Genomic DNA, 19,150 nt, shown 5'->3' with positions numbered 1-19,150 from the left:
TGCATAGTAAGGAAGCAAGGATGTTGAAGAAGTTCATCAAAGATTTCCCTCCTTCCACTTGCATCCATTCCCACAGTTAATGTACATGTATCAAGGTGTTGTACCATAGATTGACATATCCTTCGTTTCTTTCTTTCATCCATCTCCCCTGTATTGCTTTCCGTCACAAAGTTGACCATTGCCTTACGTTGCTTTCATTTCTGAGCAGCCCAATATTCCCTCATTAATTTTCTGTGCAGCAGTTGAGCTTCTCTACTCAATGACAATGAGCTGATAGACAGTTCTTCACTGTGCTCCATTGTTGCAATACTTTCAAAGGATTGCTCTACAAGAAATACAATACAAATCATAACTACACGCTATACTTTTAATTAATACATGGCACTTCTTGCACTAATTAGCAAGATACTAACAAAGCATAATAAGTGTTTACATACCTCAAGAATCATCAAGTAGAAGAGGAACCTATAGAAATAGAGTTCGTGAGAGCGAGAGAAAGAGTGCTGAGAGAGAGAGAGAGAGATGAGCGTGAGCTCAGACACAAGAGGAGCCATGCTTAGAGAGAGAAAGAGAGAGAGAGAGAGGGGTCTGAGCGATACATAAATCTCAGCAAGAGCTCTGTGAGAGAGAGACAGAGAGAGGCTAGATAGAGCTCCAAGAGAGATCTCAGAGACAAAGAAAACTCAAAGCAGAGAGAAAGCGTAGAGAGGTTGTAGTGGGAAAGAAGAGGCGGACAATAATCCAGCGTTGAACAGTAAATTACATTTAGTCTCATTAATTGTGGTACGTTAGGAAACTTAATTGACGTACCTTAGCAGAGTATATTCTTTTTGAGATTTGAAGCACTTTTAAAACACCCACTTTTAAGTGCAAAAAAGCAATGTCCTTGACATTACTTTCCAGGCCACCTCGATACATGCTTTCACCCAACCATATCCGGTGCAGCCCCCGAGGTTCCCCCTGGAGTGGATGCGGTCCCACCCACACACCCCATGAGAACCCCCCCATTTTGTTTGTATCCTCACCTATGTAGGGTACTTACTCCTCCATTTGGAGCACCTCTTGATGCTTTCAGTGCAACCCCTATCCCATTTGTTGTACCTCTCGTATTCGTGGATGACACTTTTGAACGGCCACCATTGGCACAACCCTTGTTTTCAGCACGAGCATTTCTAGATCCATCCTCTTTCTATCGCCCCCCTGACCTATGATGTATTCATTGACTCACATGTACATATTTTGAGGCCTTTAAATATCAGTTCACATGAGTTTCCCTAGCATTTTTTCCAACGTTATTCACTAATTGATTTAAAAGGTCCAAGCTCAATTGTAATATTTGTAATGATAGTCCTTAAAATTGGCTTCTTGAAAATGATTCTGGTGTGTGTATCTAAACTTTGGTAGTTGCATATGCGTGTGCATGTGTATGAGTTGAGGTTAGTGAAATGAAAATTTGACAAAAACACAAAGAGAGAGAGAGAGAGAGAGAGAGAGAGAGAGAGAGAGAGAGAGAGAGGGAGAGAGAGGAGGACTTCATCAAAATATATGGTGAGGTTAGTAGATGAACCTTGGGGGTACTATGTCCTCTTGAATTTTAAAAGGTTTTGAGTTAGTCTCTTCAGCATCCACAGCTGAGCTCATGGAAAATTCCTTTGCCCCTATGATTCTCTTAGACTCAAAGGCTATGTCCTCCCTACCAATAACATCCATAGGCCGGGTGAAGTCAACATTTCTCTTCATGGAGTCTTTTCAAAATTTAGGAAGATCCTCTTCTACCTATTGGTACCCAAAAACAGACTCTGGATCTATTTTTTGCCTCTTCATTTTGTAACCTCTTAATCCTACCAAACACACAACAAATGCACTCATTAATAAGTAATAGCTCAAAGAACACCATGGTTTCTTAACAGAGCAGGATCCTCTTCTGCTTGTTGGTACCCAAATGCACACTTTAGATCTATTTTTTGTCTTTTCCACCTATGAGCTCTTAATCCTACCAAACACACAATAATGCATTGATTAATAAGTACTAGCTCAAGGAACACCATGGTTTCTTGATAAATGAAAAGTTTAGGAATAAACAACAACTCTTAATGGCATGAATTCAAATTTTGTCTTGAATATTTCAAAATTTATCTATCTATCAACGCATAAGACAAAGAACATTTTGAGAATTTTCCACATATATTTACATTTAACATGTATGTAAATAAAAACAAAGAACTTATATATACCTAAACATATGTATATACATGTAACATTCACACACACACACACACACACATGTTGTTGCTTATACACAGTTTAACTCCTTCTGGTATAAAGGCTAGGATTGGCTTCTTGCCACTTCCTAGGTACATATAAGCTGTGTACATTTCGATTGTGAGGGTTTTCGAGCAAGGGTGTGTATTGTTAGAGTGTTTTTCTCTATGGAAAAAGGAAAAGACAATCAAGCTATTGGGGAGCTGGCTGCTCCGATCTCAGGTGACTTAAGATACTGCTATAAACTATTGTCTAAGCTTCATGGATGTGTTGTGATTCACTTGATATGGTAATAGAACTCAGAATGTCCAGGCTATACTAAGTTAAAGTATGAATGTTAGGTTGCTATGTCATAATTGGCTTGATTATGGTTGGCAACTTCCACTGGTCCCTTTGGTATCTGAGGCACTGGTTTTTACTCTCATTTTGAGCTAAGAAAATTCTTTCGATATATGTCTATTGACCTATTATAGGCGTGTATACTGGCAGTGAAATACATTGAAAGGATGTATTCTTTCTTCAATGCAAGCTAATAGGTTTCCTTTAGACTTTTTATGGCTAAGAAAGTAATGCTATAAGTTTTTTTTTTTTAAAGCATCAATGAGGAGGAACCATCTTACATAAAACTTGATGGATGGCCCTATGTTATATGGTGGGTATTGGCTTACTTTTCAGAGGTTTTAGAATAAGCAGGACTAGTCTATTTTACTGAGGCAATTGCCACGGTTATTTTTGTTATGAGGTGCCTTTGGGGTTTGTTATTTTACTTATAGGATTGAGTTTTCTTTCTTGCTTAGATACGGTCATGAAACAAAGCTATGCCTCTTGATTGTTGTGTGACAAATCTATGGCAAAGCTCTTGCAAAGAATATAAGCCTGATGCTTTTTATGACGGTCAGAATATTGATTACCTTGGACATTTATCTAACTTAAATATGAACTTCTATCTAAGGATTAGGCTTGAGCTTGGCACTTACAACTAGTCCTACCTTGTTGCTGCTCATGTAGCTGAATACGGTTGTGAATTGTTGGTTATATTTAAAGGAAAGTACCTATCTGTTGGAGATGGTTCTTTGGGTGATACTAAAAATTGTAACCTTAATTGGGTTTTGGGTAGTGCCATTGCTAACCTATTAGGCCTTACAATGTCGATGACATTATTTTACTATGTTACTTTGAGGCTCAATGACTTCCTTAAATAGAGGTCTCCTGACATATCATAAACGCTTTAGGTTTGAAATCTTTTTAAGAAAGGTTAGTAAGTCATCTTGGGCACTTCATGGTTAAAAATAGAGAGATTAGATGCATTGATAGCATCGACAGAAAAAATCCCTCTGTCACAAGTTGGATTTTGTGAGTAATGCATTACTATTAAGTAATTACAGAGTTGGTCTGGTCTTTGAGTCAGCTACCATGGTTTATCTTCTGATAAAGTTGCATTTGGGGCTTATTGCATCAATTTTATGTTATTTAGAGGGCCTTGGCAGCACACTCCCTTCGACTTTGGGAACAACTGGGTGATTTTAGAATATCCCACCTCTACGTGTTTGTGATTAAGTGGAATTGAGCATTCATACTTTACTACTTTTTATGTGGGTTTTTTGCCTCCATCTCAGGGAGGTGTAGTATATACTTACAAACATTTCTTTGTGTTATGGGAGACTCCAAAGTATAAATTCAATGCATGTATGAGCACTATTACTAACCTTGAAAAAAATGGCGACAATTAATGCCAAACTCTGTAAAGTTAAGAAACAGGTATATGTGGCCCACTTCGGGGCTAAAAAGCCTAATAAAACTCATCTCCGGCCTTAACTCTTGATGTATTGCAAAGCTAAAGGGGTTCCACATGTTTTTCTTGTAACCCCTTGTAAAAGAAACCAGCTCTACATATATGTTATTGTTAGGTTTATCTTTCTTTCTATTAGTCTTTCAAAGCAATCTAGTTGGCTGGCATCTATAACATGTGGGATACCCATGCATCACCTGCATACGTACGGTGCCAATGCTATCTATATGTTTTGTTGTTTCCATGGGTGCATTTGAGGGTTACCTTCTCAACTATGGTTTTCAAAGTTCCTTGGATTGAAGATGGCAAACTTATATATCTTTAGGCTCTTGATTCTCTCTTCCTTGTGTATAAAGACTGTTATGTATTATGAATCGGATTTATACCACCTTCTCTTTGACATAGTTTCTAGTGTCTTTTGTAATTTGTAAGGATTGTTTGGTGTATATGGTATATTGTTATTAGACCATACACGCATGCGCCCGCGCACACTCACACACACACACACACCTATATATATATGTATCCATATATATATATTCCTCTTCTCCTATGGCACACAAGGAGGAATCCTTCAAATGCTACTACATACATGCCTGCTATAGAAGAAAAGGATTTGGTTGCTTCCCTTTTCTCCTAAGGCGTGCATAGATGCATTTGTCTAAAGAAAATACACCTTTGTACCTTTTTGTGGGCTTGGCATGGCTTCTTAGTCCCTTCACCTCTGTTTTCCTCTCTTATAGATCTAGGTGACTTGTTTCAATGAAAGAAGTAAGGATTTCTCTATCCCTCTACCTTTGATGTGAAATATTGAGCATTATTTCTTGTGGGGCTTAATTTCTCTCTCTCTCTCTCTCTCTCTCTCTCTCTCAAGTACAATAAAGCATTGTACCTTTGGTTTCATGCACGATCTAGTACTAAATTAAATCATTACACGTGTAAACACTGTCATTAAATATATCATACATTTCTAATTAATTTGGTCACATTTCCACCAAAGTTCACTTACCTCATTTGTAGGCATGCACACTATAGTAGGTTAGAGAGAGAGAGAGAGAGAAAGAGAGAGGAAGAGAGTGTTCCATCCTCGGGGGCTTCAAAATTCAGTACCACCTATATAATGTGTGTTCATGGGGTATTAAAAAAAACCCTCTTTTAACATGTCTGAATGAATAAAATGATATCTTATTTTAGGTTTTTTTCCAAAATTCAATATAAAACCCCCTTATTTTAATGTAGCTATGTTAAATTGCCTAAATTTTTTGCATTATAAAACCCCTCCTTTCAAATCACGTTATAATTAACATGATTACATAGTGCACCCCCCGAGGTTCCATCATAGCACTGAGATAGAGTGTGTAGTGCTTTATCATATCACGAGAGAGAGAGAGAGAGAGAGAGAGAGAGAGAGAGAGAGAGAGAGAGAGAGAGAGAGAGAGAGAGAGTTCCATCATAGTTGTGAAGCAACTAAGTGAGGGTATCTACAAACATTAACCTATAGATGAACACAAAACAGAATGAATAATAAATCATTGTAATTGGAGCTAATCTCTTAAGACAGCTAATTCCAGTGTTGAAGGATTTCATCTCTTCGTGTGGAAAGATTTCAGACATCAGACTAGACAGAAATCAGAGACTAGACTGAAATGTGGATACTGAAATGAGAATCACACTTATAGACTGGAATAAAGTTCAGATTCAGACTCAGATTCAGAAGACTGTTGAGAAGTAAGCATCACTGAATATATACCATGATTGAGATTACAACGAATATGATTACAGAGAAAAAGTATAGCCAACAATACCATCACTGATGCTCAAGTGCAATTATAGCCCAAAGCGCTATACAAGTGATTACAATTGCCGCCGCATATCAATGTAATGGGCCCTATTTATATGCTTCGGTTTTACTATAGTAATTACTTTAGTAATTACTAAGTGATTCGCTGCCCATCTTCTAAGAACACGTTCCCACATGGTGACTCTCCAGCCGTCTACATCCTTCCCTTGTTTCTTGAATTTTGGAAAGATTCCAAAATTTTTGAAAAATTCTCCTGTCTGATTCTAATGTGAGACGGAAAAAATCCATCGTCTGGTTCTGATGTGGAACTGAAAAATCCATTGTCTGGTTCTGATGTTGACAAGCCATCTTCTGGTGGATTGTCAGATTCTGACATTCAGAAGATGGTGAAGGATGCAGAGCTCTAGAAAGATCCCGACTTCAAGACGCAGCTGAAAAGGCCGAGGTGGAGCTGTCATCTCTCCCTGATTGCTGAGAAGAAAAGTCACCCCTGAATTTTGAGATAGAACTACCCAGTATCCTTCCATTGGACCGTCTTCCTTTTGCCCTTGCTCTTTGACCGTGTTGGTGCCTGAGAAGTCTCCGCATCAGCATTCTCCTTTTGAACCAGTCGGTAAATGGCCTCGTGCTCAAGCTGATCCCGCCGGTCTGTGGTCATCCCTACCTCATAAGGTGTGAGAGAATGATAGGTTTTGGTTTCAGGATCATAGAGTGTACGCGTGCCCTTGCTCAATCTAGTTTTGGCCAGTTTATGACAATGCGAAGTAGTATGGATCCATCCTTTTGGAAGAGGCTGATTTGTTTTGACGCGAGCTTCGAAAAGAATCTCATCCATCTCCCTATACTGCGGTGCCAAACCCGGCTTTGCTGCAATGTCTTTCTCAGGCAGTTTGGAAGATTCGACCGTGAGTTGTAGTAGCTGATTAGTAATCTTAGTCAATCCTCTGACCTGAATCTTCCACTAGCCCATACACAGCTGAATCCTGTGTAGCTCTTACTTTATTGCCTAAATGTCATTGATTTGAAGAGCATCATTGAGAAATGTTTGCCAAGTCTTCCATTCCACAGCTGATAGCTCATACCAATCCCGAAGCTCATCAGTTATTTTGAAATATGTGAGTCGATCAACTAGTTCTTGATGTTGAGGATACAGCACTGGAAAAAATCTTGGCAACTCAATTTCTCTTGCTAGAACAGCATACAAAAGAACTAGAGAATCAGACACAAATTCCAGGAAATTCAAAAATGCCTTGTTCTCTTCTTGCATCATCTTCTTAGTAATTCTTACTAGCTGGAATAGAGTTCAGAGAGCAGTTACCTGTGCTCCAACTGACATTCGCGTTTGAGGTCCTCTGCTAGTGGGTGTCTGGTCTTCCAGGATGGCTTTCACTCTTTGGTCCAAAACACCTCTAGCAGTTTGTGTTGAGATGTCGAGCTCTACATCTTGAGCTGGCGTCCACTACGGGTCTTGGCCGCTTACGACATTTACTCATTGGCACGTTAGGTGACCGACACGGAGGATATCTGTCAGTGATTCTACAGCTGGACTACACTTATAGTGCCAGCCTAGTACGCTTCTAGCGAGTTCACACTTAGTGACCGCATGTACATATGTGCTACTTTTCATTTTTAGCACTTAGTCATTTTGTACTCTCTTTTCTGTGAGAGAAGAAGAAGCTTTCCATCTGTGTGTGCTGTGTGCTTGTCTTGTGTAGCTCTCTTGCATCCTCTTTCTTTACATGGTATCAGAGACTGGTGCAGGCAAGAGAGGCTTTATTGTGGACACTCGTTGAGTGTAGAAAGCGTTATAGGTACCACGATAGCACATTTAACAGATTTGCAGGTTTTTGCAAATTACAGCTATTTTGTCTTAGTGCTTCAAGATGTCTCACGGTTTCAATCAGATTGTTACTGAGAAGCTTGAGAAAAATAACTACCCTGCATGGAAGTTCAGAATCACAAATTTCCTAAAAGGAAAAGGTTATTGGGACTATGTAGAAGGAGACAATGAAAAGGAACCAGAGATTCCCGAGGCAAATGCTACAGCAGAACAAAGGAAAGCTTTGAGGGACTGGCAAAATGGCCAGAGCAAAGTGATGTATTGGATTTCTATGAGCATCACAGATGGCATGATGGGCTATCTACAGGATGCTGAAACCCCCGCCATTGCATGGAAAAAATTAGGCAGAGTGTTCGAGGTGAACACCAAGGCCAGGAAGTTTCAACTAAAGTCGGAGCTAAATCAGGTTAAGAGGAACAACCTCTCCATCAATGATTATTCCTTGAAGATCAAGAGTATCATTTAGGCTCTTGGATCTATTAAAGTCTCAGTGGAAGACGATGACATTGTCCGTGCATGCTTGGATGGTCTAGGAGATGAGTATGTACATTTCAAGTCTTCCGTGAATACAAGAGACGACATCCCCGTGTTCCAAGATTTGATTTCTATGCTTATTCTTGAGAAGAAGAACCTTGACACATCTTCTTCGCATGGCAGAAATAATTCTGAACAGGCCTTCTATTCTAACTCCAACAGAGGTAGAGGTAGAGGTTGTGGTCGAGGCTCAAGGGGTTGCAGGGGCCAATTTCAAGAAGGTCAATCAAATCAAAACAATACAGGTGGCAGGGGAAACCAGTCTCAAGGAAGGGGGAGTCAAAGAGGTCGTGGTGCAGGACCAAGCAGGCAGCAACATACTGCAGATAGCAGAGAATGTTGGACTTGTGGTGAAAGAGGTCACATGTCACGTGACTGTCCAAAGGGAAAAGAAAGTGGAAAGAGAGAACAGGGAAACTATGCATCTACTAGCAGAGATGCAGATGACAGCAAAAACAAGCGCATGTTTGTTATGCAGCATGTAATGAATACAATGACTGCAGAGAATTCCACCCAAGATGATGTTTGGTATGTGGATTCAGGTGCCTCTAATCACATGACGTCTCGTGGAGAGTGGTTTAGAGATATGCGCAAACCAGATGTGTCACGCTATGTGCAGACAGGAGATGACACAACTCCCCCCATTGCTCATGTAGGGGACATACCTCTAAATACGAAGAGTGGGAAATCAAAGTACTAAGCAGATGTACTTCATGTCCCAAACATTACTAAGAATCTTGTTTCTGTTGGACAAATGGTTGAGCAGGGTTTGCAGGTTCGCTTCAATCCAAATGGCTGTTATGTAGAAGATTTCCAGAATGGTTGTAAGCTGATCACAGAGGGAAAATGTGTGGGCAGAATGTTTACACTGAATGTAGACATGCCTGAGGTAAAAGTTGCATTATTTGCACAAGGCACAGGTGTTGTGGCTGATGTTGACATTTGGCACAAACGCATTGGCCATGTCAATGAGCAGAGATTTCACAGCATGCAATCAAAATAGATTGTAAAAGGTTTGCCCAAATTCAAGGTGGATGGTATGCATAAAGTGTGTGCAGCATGCCAGTTTGGAAAACAGTCAAAGGGCTCATTTCCACCTGAGCGCAATGTATGTAAAAAGCCACTTGAGGTGGTGCACACAGATGTTTGGGGTCCAACCGATATTGCAAGTATACATGGTTGCAGGTATTATGTCTCTTTCATTGATGACCATACAAGGAAAGTATGGGTCTACTTCATGCGTAACAAAAGGGAAGTCTTTGGTCACTTTCAGGACTTCAAAGTCATGATTGAGAAGGAGACAGATATGCAAATCAAGACATTGAGGTCAGATGGAGGGGGAGAGTACTTCTCCAACGATTTTTCAGATTTTCTACGAATGCATGGTATACGCAGGTAGTTTACATGCAGATATACTCCACAGCAGAATGGGGTCGCAGAAAGGAAAAACAGGCACATTGCAGAGGCTACACGTGCATTGATGAATGAGAAGAACATGCCTCATCATTTCTGGGCTGAAGCTGTATAGACAGCTGTGTACATTATGAACAGGACACCTATAGCTGCGGTGCATGATGTAACGCCTGAGGAAATGTTTACAGGTACAAAGCCTGATTTGGCACACTTGAAAGTGTTTGGCTGCATAGCTTATGTGCATGTACCAGATGAGTTGCGTAGGAAATTGGATCCTAAAGCAGAGAAATGTATTCTTGTGGGATATTCCCTTGAACAAAAGGGGTACAGGTGCTACAATCCTACTACACGAGAATTATGAGTGAGCAGAGATGTAGTCTTTGAAGAGATGAGCAGCTAGTACAGTAATGCACATGGCACTATTGGGGATGATGTAAAAGATGATGTGGTTGTACAAAATGTGAGGCCACAGTCACAGGTTTTGAGTGGACCACAAGAGTCATCTTCTCGTGGCTCTATTGAGAAGCCATGGAATGTTAAACTACGTACGCAGGTTACTCCACCAGCAGGTACAGGGAATGTATCACGAAAAGGAAAGGAAAAGGTTGATGAACCTCCCTTTATGGCTGATGCATCATCAGGGTTTTCACATGTAGACATGGATTCAGATGGTTCTGAACAAAGTCTTGATGAGGAATTTCGGCTGTCAGGACACCTGGTGTAAGGAAAGTACAAGAAGATGCCAGAGGGCAAAGGAGTGACCCAGGACCACGCAGATCTAACAGAGTCAGAAATCTAGTTCAGAAATTGACTTATGATGGGTATCTAGCGCATCACCAAGCCTACATGGCTAAGGTGATACAGGATGTGCAGCCCACATGTTTTGAGGATGCAGTTGGAAATGTGCATTTGGATGATGCAATGAATGAAGAGATGGCTACATTGGAAGCAAACGACACATGGGAGTTGGTGCCATTGCCAAGTGGCAAGAAATCTATTGGCTGTAAATGGGTGTATAAAACCAAGCATAAGGCTGATGGTAACATTGAGCGTCACAAGGCAAGGCTGGTTGCAAAGGGTTATGCACAGATGTATGGCATAGACTATGAGGAGACCTTTGCTCCAGTGGCAAAGATGACGAATGTGAGAGCTGTCATAGCATTGGCTCCATCTAGAGGATGGATTATGCATCAAATGGATGTAAAGAATGCCTTCTTGAATGGTGAGTTGCAAGAGGAAGTGTATATGGATCAACCACCTGGTTATGTCGATCCAGGTTACCCAGATTATGTATGCAGACTTCTCAAAGATTTGTATGGTTTGAAGCAGGGCTCTAGAGCATGGTATGACAGGATTGCCAAGTATCTTGTCAGTATTGGGTTTAGGAGATCTCATGCTGATCATTCACTCTATGTACATGAGAGTGATGTAGGGATTGTGGTCATCACCATATATGTAGATGACCTTATTATTGTGGGTGACAATGCGATGGAGATTGACCATATGAAGGGTCTTCTCAAACAGGAGTTTGAAATGAAAGATTTGGGCGAGTTACGCTACTTTCTTGGCATTGAGGTGATCAGTACTCCAGAGGGTGTATGGCTGTCACAGAGACAATATGCTTTGGACATGTTGTCAAAGTATGGTATGGTTGATTGTAAGCCAATTTCTATTCCCTTGGATGTGAATGCAAAGCTGAGTGTAGAGAAGGGTGATGTTGTTGAGGATGTCACGATGTACAGGAAGATTGTGGGTAGTCTAATCTACTTGACTATCACAAGGCCAGACTTGAGCTACACAGTAGGCTTGGAGAGTCAGTTCATGCAGCTTCCGAGGAAGCAATATTTGGATGGAGTGCAACGCACACTTCGGTATGTGTAAGGGACTCTTGAATATGCATTTTTCTATGCAGCAGATGCGCCATTAGCATTGTATGGGTATACAGATGCAGATTGGGCAGGTAGCATTGTTGATAGGAGATGTACGAGTGGTTTCATGTTCTCTTTTGGGAGTGCTGCTGTTACTTGGAGCAGCAAAAAGCAGCCTATGGTTGCTTTATCGAGCACAGAGGCCGAGTACAGCGGTGCAACAGTTGCGGCGTACGAGGTAGCTTGGCTACGCACATTACTTGAGGACTTGGGAGTGCAGGTGGACCAGCAGATTGTCATCCATTGTGAAAACCTCAGCAACATGCAATTGTCTAGGAACCCAGTGTTCCATGCCACAACTAAGCACATAGAGGTCCATTACCACTACGTTCGAGAGCGAGTGTTGGCGGGCGACATTGACTTGGTCTACGTCAGCACATAGGAGCAGATAGAGGATATCTTTACCAAGGCCCTCGGAGCTGAGAAGCTTCAACGTTTTCGGACTATGCTTGGACTCTGCGACATGCAGAGCTCGAGGGGGAGTGTTGAGATGTTGAGCTCTACATCTTGAGCTGGCATCCACTACGGGTCTTGGCCGCTTACGACATTTACTCACTCGCACGTTAGGTGATCGACACGGAGGATCTCTGCCAGTGATTCTACAGCTAGACTACACTTATAGTGCCAGCCTAGTACGCTTCTAGCGAGTTCACACTTAGTGACCGCATGTACATATGTGCTACTTTTCAGTTTTAGCACTTAGTCATTTTGTACTCTCTTTTCTGTGAGAGAAGAAGAAGATTTCCATCTCTGTGTGTTGTGTGCTTGTCTTGTGTAGCTCTCTTGCATCCTCTTTCTTTATAGTTTGCAGTTGTACCAGAACATCCTTTAGTTGGATCCTAATGTCCTTCATGCAGTGGTAAGTTGGTTTGTTACCCAGCAGAAGTTCCAGTTCTAGAGCTAAAGACTGACAATCTGCAGCAGACTGTCTTTGCCAGTGTGGGTTTACCACTTTCTCATCAGCATTGGGTATCCATTCCGGAACTCGTTCCAACAACTGAACTGTATTGGGATGCGCAGGTAGTCTACAAGCTTCTTTATCATGAAAAGCAGCAGATTTCCAATGTTCTACCATTTCCCTGGCTCCCACATATAATATTTGGAATCTTTCTAAATCAGTCCAAAGAGCATCATCCTTGAGATACTGTCTGGTGATGGAGGCCTGTTGATGTCTCAGCTGCTTATTCAAGGTAATTTGTTGTAGTGAATGCTGATGATCATTCACTGGTCCTTCATCCTAAACCTTCATTTTCCCTTTAGCCTCTCTGCTATGATGGGAATGATCCGTGGGCTGATTCCCAATGTTACTGGATTGTTGTTCTTCAGTCTGTTGATGACCCGACTGGTGTTCTGTTTCTTGTCCTTTTTGCTGTCTCTAATTTTGGTCTGGTCGGTCTGGCTATGACTGGCCTTCTTCATCTGGCCCTGTCCCACCAGTACTAGGTCCTGGGGGTGGAGATGGTGGTGGGGCATCATCATCATCCTTTGGATGCCCAGTATCTTCATCATCCTCCTCCTGATCAAGTTCATCTTCTTCATCTTCTTCTTCCTCATCCGGGGAAGTCTGTTGCTCAATATAATCCATTATGGCTTGGTTCATCAGAGCATTATTGAACTCACCCACCTTGTCCTGCAAATCAATCTACATACTTTCCATTAAGGACTTTAAATTTTCCATGTCAAAAACAGCATTGTCTGTGGGGTTTAAAATTTCAGACAGGCTATTGTAGATGTATATGTCAGTCATTGAACTCTTCAGAGCTGTATGGTGCATTAGCAGCTTCCTGAATTCTGCCCGCTTCATTCTGAGCCCTGCCTCAGCTCGCTCTGCAGCTCTCAGTGCCTCATTCCTTTGACCCTTCATGAGCATAATTTTAGACTCAGCTTTGGCTATCTTTTTGTTCAACAACTCCTGAGCTCTTGCTGATTGAGCTTCCAATACCCTGTGTTGTATGTTCTGCACTTCCTGGGCTTTCTGAAGTGTTGCAATCTGATGCTATGCTTTTGTCAAATCAGCCTTAAGATTTTTGATCTCGTCTTTTGATCCAGCAGCCTCCACCAATTGTCCCATACAGCTGACAATGGTATTCCAAGAAGACTGTATTAGTACTGAACATCTGTCTTTGACCGTGGTTGGATCAGAATCGACAGTTTCATATATTGCCACACGAGCCACATAAGGTAGAGATGCATAATCAGTTTTGGTGAGTAAGAGATGCCCTCTCAATTTCTGAGTTTGCATTTGTTGCAACTTATCCTTTTTAACCAGTTGTAGAGGGTTTCTAGAAATGGCAGGAACTGTTTCAGACACATTTGACGACGCTGGACCTTTCCCCTTATCTAGTTGATTCTTGACTTTGTCTCCTCATTGGTCTGGTACCTTCGCCTCAATGACTGACTTTACCTGATCTTTCCCACAGCCAGTAGCAACTGTAAGTTTGACAACTGACTGATCAAGTACAATTGTCTCAGTGCTCGCTGCCTTAACCTGTCTTTCGATTTTCTTCAAGAATTCAGTGCTTTTAGTTAGTGTAATTGTTGGTTTCTTGGAGCTGCCAGCTTCCTCTGCAGTGGCTTTCCTTTTCAGGTCCTTAGAAATTGTTTGACTATCCGTTTCCTCGTCGTCTGAGTCGTCTGAGGACAGTTCAATCTTCTTTGGTTCAAAAATGGGCTGCTCACTCCATGCCTGCTTTACCTGCTCATTAACATCTGCAGCAGTAGCCCAATACAGAAATTGCCAAACATACCATGCCTTGAAAACAGTTTGAGATTTCAGCTTGGCAGTCTATTGGAGTACATTATGCGAGAGTATTTGACACAGGTTGATATGGACTTGTGGATCCAGTATCTTGGCCAACAGCATAGCAAATAATTTCTCTAATACATACGTTGGGTTATTCTTAAGACTGACTGCTTCTGCTACAAACCTGTAAGCAGCGGAGGCTTCCAGTCCTACTACTGGAACTCCTTGAGCACTTGCCTTGCGCTTCTTTCTAGCTGTTTCATCCTCCTTTAGAGCAGTACTTATTTGCTGTGCAGTTTCCATAGACGGTTTGAGCTCATTAGGCATCCGAAATGCAAATGCAATGGCCTCTGGTGTCACTGACACCTTCCTATTATTTATCACAGCACTGCTAGTTTCAACATCAAAGGAATCAAGAACTTGCTTAATAATATATGTCTAAAAAGAAATCCTTGTGTCTTGCAACACAACTCGCAAATCCCAAAATTGTAGCAGAGTCATTGCGTGATCAGTAAAGACATATCTTTGGATTTTACTGTACGAGAGAACAGGAAGGCTTGCTTTTTCCTCAGCAACTATAGCCTGGGTTTTTTCAAGAGTTTCCTGCATCTTCTCTGAGCGTTTCTTTCTACCCATACACTGTGAGGTCGACGACGATGAAAGAGGCGAAGGCGAAGAGGACTTACTTGTGTTAAAGCCGTTGCCTGGTGTCGCTGGTAAGGCTGTCTAACCGTCAACTGTCTCATGAGAGGTCGAAGTTTGCGGCTGTAGTGAAGAAACCTCGGAGCTCGGCGATGGCGAATGGTTGACAGGAGGAAAGCGTCGCACAGGAGATTTATGAGGAAAAATGCTAACTCTCCTGAGTGTTATACGTGTTCGCACCATAAAAGCTCCACCACTCTTCGCTCCTAGACTTGTGTGCACCGTTTCTATTGTGGCAAACATGCATTGGACAAGACTGCAACCCATCCTTGTAATAATTATCACTGGCATACCACTTGACCATTGGCCACTTAAAATTTGGAAAGTGTGTTCATACTGGTTTTGAACTGATTCCCACTCTGGATGGACCATACTGGTACTGGTTCTTAAATCATTTTGATCTGATTCTTCAGGTACTGGTTTTGAATCTGGAACTGGTTGCACATGGAAAAGACCAAAAATATCTGATTCTGGTATCTCTTGATCAACCACCTCCAGTTTCTTAGTGACTTCTTCTAACCCAGTTTCTCTGGTCTCTGAATAATAAAGTTTGATCTTTGCTCCATTATATACTCCCGACAACATCAGTCCAGATAAGTCTTTTAATCTGACTGTGCCATTGGAGAAGACCCAATCAACCTCAAAAGGTCCTGCCCAGGCAATCTTCAAATTCGGCTTCTTTGGACCCAATTTAGATTGATATAGAAGAACTAAGTCTTCTTTCTGGAATTCTCGGACTTTAATTGGATGATCATGCCAGTGCTTCCTTCTTTGTTGAACAATTTCCTGTTCCAATATAGCTCTTTGCCTGAGTTAATCTAACTGCATCAGTTCATCCAGTCTTTTCTTAAGATTATGGTTGAAGTCTAGTCCATACTTTACAGCCATTCTCAGACTGGGGATTACAAACTCCATAGGAACCACACCTTCAGTACCATACACCATTCTGAATGGTGTCATTCCAGTAGTTACCTTATAAGCTGTCCTATAAGCCCAGAGAGCAGTCTGAAGCTTCAAATCCCACTGGTCTGGTTTCTTTTGCACCACCTTAGTGAGAATAGTCTTAATTGTCTTATTTCTACTTTCAGCCTGTCCATTGCATCTGGTATAGTAAGGAGTAGATTTCCGATGCTTGACTGAAAGCATATCCAATAGGATTTCCATAGTATCATTGATGAAATGTGTCCCTTGATCGGTCACAATTTCCATTGGACATCCATATTGGCAGACAATATTCTCAAACAGAAACCTTGCAGTTGACTTGGCTGTATTGTCAGGAAGAGCTTTAGCTTCAACCCACTTGGTAACATAACAAGTAGCCATCACGATGTACTTGTTCTTCGTAGGAGTCACCTTCTTAAAAGGTCCCATAAAATCCAGTCCCCATTTCATGAATACTCCCAATGGTTGTATTGGCATTAAGGGAGTCATGTCTGCAGCTGTTGGTCGGTCCATTCTTTGGCATATGTCACAAGTTTTACAAAATCTTCTGACATCAGCAATCATTGTTTGCCACCACAGACCTGCTTGTAGAATCTTCTTGTAGGTCACTTCGTTGGAAAAGTGTCCCCTAGACTCTCCATTATGCGCTTCTGAGATAACTTGCATTCTTCCCTCCATAGGGACACATCTCCGAAGTATACCATCCACACCCAATCGATAAAGTACTCCCCCAATGATGGTAAATTTCAGGCTTTTTATGATTAGAGCCTTCTTCTGATTCTATTTCCAATCCTCTAGAAAGGCACCTTGGGAAAGGAATTGATAAATATCATACCATTCAGGATCCACTGATTCTTCTGCTTCTAATTGAAATAAATCAGCATCCACTCGTTCATCTCTCAGAGGTGATTCTGAATATCCTTCTGTACTTCTGGAAAGAAAGTCAACTCCACAGTGGTTTCGGCCAGGCTTATAGAAAATTCTGAATTCAAGTTCCATAAGGAACATCATCCATCTTATCAGCCTGCCTTGAATAATGACTTTGTTAATCAGAAACAGAAGAGCTTGATGATCCACATAAAAATGGAATAACTTCCCCAATAGGTAATCCCTGAACTTTGTAGCGCTAAAAACCATTCCGAGGGCTTCTCTTTCAGTAGTCGTGTAGCCTTGTTCAACCTGACTGAATCTCCGACTAGCAAAATAGACCGGATAGTCTGTTCTGCCATCTGACTGAGCTAATATTGCCCCCATTGACAATCATGAAGCATCTACCTGTACATGAAAAATAATATCCCAATTTGGCTGCCTGAGGACTAGTTTACTAGTAATGGCTTTTTTCAAATTCTGGAAACTCTCCTCACACTTAGCAGTCCAATTGAACTTATTGGTCTTCATTGTAAGCTCATATAGTGGTACTGCTTGAGAAGAAAACTTGTGTACAAATATTCTATAAAAATTCACATACCCCAAGAAAGAAATCAACTCAGAAGTAGTTCTAGGTGCTTTAGCTTGCTGGACACATTGTATTTTGTCATTGGCCATTTCTATTCCATTGCGGGAAACCACACGTCCCAGTAGCTGTCCCTTCCAAACCAGAAATACTGATTTAAATGGATTCAAGCAAATCCTTTTCTCCTGACAGCGTTTAAAAACCATCTCTAGGAATAGAAGGTGATGTTCCTCAGCTGAATAGACAGTGATGTAGTGGAATTGATATTTTGATGATATATTTGTGAAATATTTGATATTCTGATGAAGCATTGCAATGTTGATTTGAATTGTGGAATATGATCACTTGTTGGGTGTTGTGTGAGCAAATCAGTGATTGGCACATGCTGGACAATAAAGCGATAGCACTTATCCGGACTAAAACTACCACCATTAGATTTTCTGTGGCAAGCCTTAGTATTTATGGTTTAGTTATAAGTTGAGATGTAGACAGCTATGAATTGTTACATTGAGCTCTTTATGAGCCAGGACTATTTTATGTCCAAGTGTGAATTGGATGTAACTCATTTTGCGCATGAACTTTTCTATAAATAAAATACGTGCAAGAGGGACATGCTCACTCTTGCACGCGGGGAGATTGCACCCAGTGTTTGCGTTGTTCTTCTCTCTTCTTCCCTCTTCTCTCTCGCCATGCCGGCGTAGCACTCCGGTCTAGGAGGTGCGCCTGCACGCGCTCTTCGTCAGGTATGGGGATTTGCCAATTTATGTGTTGTATGGTGTTATCTTGGATGATTTGCAGGGAAGCCACGCCTCTGGCTGTAGCAGTGGTATCAGAGCGTGGATCATCGCTCCTAGCGTATACGAATCATGGCAACAAGGATCTTTATGCACAATTAACATGAAGATAAGTTTTCGCTTTTATGGTTATCTCTGATTATATTTCACAACTCTTCTTTGCTTTGGGATAGGAAGAGGTCTATTTTTCTTTCTGTTATCGGAAGCCTTCCTGCAAGTACCGAGTACTTCTTATATAGAAGTTGAATGGAGCCTATGTGTACAATTTGACTAGTCGACATAGGCTATTGTTAGAATAAGAAGATATGGTACTTAGATAGGCGCATATATGTGTAAGAATCACGTAATTCCCAATGATTGTACGAATAATCCCTAGAGATCTATAAAAAAATAAAATAAAAAAATTGACTGAGTTTGAAGGAGTAGCAGACGGGAACAGAGAAGAAGAGCTGTTACCAACGAATTTTAGTGCTCTAGAAACCGTCTCAAGAGTTGGAGAAGGCGAGACATCCGAGCAATTCTTTCTCATCCGTAGCACGAGACACAACCCCTAAGGACCACATTCATAATGATTTTTTTTTATTAAAAAAATTTAACTTTCAATCAATACAGCATACCCTGTATGCGAGGTCCGACCATAAGCGTAGGAAAAGAAAAGAAAAACGCACGCTTTTTTTTTTCTTCGTTTTGGTCACCCTTCTCCCTCTCTATCTCTCTGTGGCGCTAGCTTACCCTGTCAATCCAGGAGCCCCCCCCCCCTCACCACCTTCTACCTGCACTGCCAGAACTGAGTGTGTGTGGGGTTTCTTATGTGAATGTCAATCCAGGCCAGGCAGGAGATCATGGACTGCGTGTGTGTGGGGCCCATTCAACGGCGTCATTGTCTGTGAGTGTGTGAGTTGAGAGCCAGTCAATTGGGCGAGCATATCAGAGTTGCAGGCTCGCGGAA

This window comes from Adiantum capillus-veneris, chromosome 21 (genome assembly GCF_014529385.1).
Source record: "Adiantum capillus-veneris isolate H3 chromosome 21, ASM1452938v2, whole genome shotgun sequence".
NCBI lineage: Eukaryota > Viridiplantae > Streptophyta > Polypodiopsida > Polypodiales > Pteridaceae > Adiantum > Adiantum capillus-veneris.
This window is presented reverse-complemented; position numbering follows the sequence as displayed.